The following is a 1,718-nucleotide window of genomic DNA, read 5'->3' as shown; positions in this document are numbered from 1 at the left end:
TGTGTGTGTGTGTGTGCGCGTGGTCGTGTGTGCGTGTGCGTGTGCATGTGCGTGTTGCGTGTTGTGTGTGTGTGTGTTTAAAGAAAAATTCCTTGAAAAGAACTTTCCTTCTAACATAGAAGGGGATGTAGCCTCAAGTGGTTAGAGCGCTCGCTTAGCATGTGAGAGGTTACGGGGATCGATTCCCGCATCTTCCAGAAGATCTTTTAACTACATTTTTGTTTTATTTAGATAGCTTCTCATATGGGTACAGTGACTTTTCATAGTAATAGGAGAATCATTACATTTCGGAATGGATGAGTGACTGGTATATATCCGTGCAGTTTTGATTCTTGTATATCGTGATTTCTAAGGAGTAAAGTCTGAATTTAGATATGAAAGAATGCTCCTCATGGGATACCAGCTTATAACCTTATTATTGAAAAAGGTAAAAATGGACAGTTGAAATAGCTACTTTCTTTATAGATACACATTACCACAAAGAGCACGTTTCTAGAGTAATGAGTTCCATGCAAACGGAGTTCTCCGGTAAGAATATTACAGACACCTTATAAAACCGTTTTTCTGTGACGTTTTTTTTCTCTTTTTTTTTTCCTGTAATCCATCTTACAACTTTCCGGTACAACACTTTGAAGACAGTTTTCCATAAAGGTGATAATAAATCTCTTATAAATATAAAAAAAAAATTCATTCCAATGGACTTCCTCGACGAGGATGGGATTCGAACCCACGCAGGGAGACCCTATTGGTTTAGCAGTCCAACGCCTTAACCATCGGCCACCTCGTCATATGTAACTTTTATTTTTGTCTTTTTTTCAGGATTTTTATAATTTAATGCATTATGAATTAATACACATATTCCTACAGATAGCTAATAGGGATGAGAGGAGACTTTTGGCAATATCATTTATTAAAAATTCGAAGCAGTTTTCCATAGTTATCCCCTTGGGGGTGGGAGGATACAGGTAAACCTCATTAGTTAATCTTCTATTAAACGTCCCTGTGACTATCCCTGGCAGGTTGCTAAGCCTGTGGGACGTGGGAATTCGTGAAATGCTGTCTGTGTTCATGTTAATGAGTATGATTTTTTTTTTGTCATTTACAACTAAGATTTGTATCCATAGTATTTATAGATTCATATTAATTGGCGTATATTTTATATGCGTGCGATGAGCATGTGTTTGTGAGTATGTGTGTATATATTTGAGTGTATTTAAGTGTGTGTGTGTGTGTGTGTGCTTGTATTTGTAAATATTTTATACATATATATTGGTATATATATATAATATAACATAATCCATTATATATACATATATTTAACATAATATATATACATATACATCCTATTATACATTTGCATAAATATATACATATACACATATTTATACATACACACAAACAACATATATATCTATATATATATATTATATATTAATATATATATATATATATATATATATTTTATATATATATACTGTATATTATAGGTATAAAGACGCAAACTAAACCCCCCCCCCCCCCCCCCCCCTCCCCCCATAGGAAAAAGAAAACTTTTCGGCATGACGTAGCTTTAATTATGACGTAACACCATAAAACCTTTTCTTCAGGAAACGAAAACTAATCTAGATATATCATTTTGAAAATGATTTAAAACCGAGTAAAGGAAGAGATTCCATTGCACTGACAAACATCTGACTGAAAAATTTACCGAAGTGGTC

At 33.9% G+C, this 1,718-nt stretch overlaps 1 non-coding gene across 1 annotated transcript; it reads right to left on the bottom strand.

Moving 5' to 3' along the window:
• Nucleotides 1-706: 706 nt before the first annotated feature.
• Nucleotides 707-787, bottom strand: TRNAS-GCU (transfer RNA serine (anticodon GCU)). Its single transcript has one exon. It is a non-coding gene; the product is annotated as a tRNA-Ser (tRNA).
• Between the last annotated feature and the right edge of the window lie 931 nt (nt 788-1,718).

Source organism: Penaeus japonicus, unplaced genomic scaffold, assembly GCF_977035675.1.
Source record: "Penaeus japonicus unplaced genomic scaffold, GWHDUDI00000001_assembly GWHDUDI00000022, whole genome shotgun sequence".
Classification (NCBI taxonomy): Eukaryota; Metazoa; Arthropoda; class Malacostraca; order Decapoda; family Penaeidae; genus Penaeus; species Penaeus japonicus.
The sequence above is the reverse complement of the archived record's forward strand: the minus strand, read 5'-3'. Positions and strand labels throughout refer to the sequence as shown.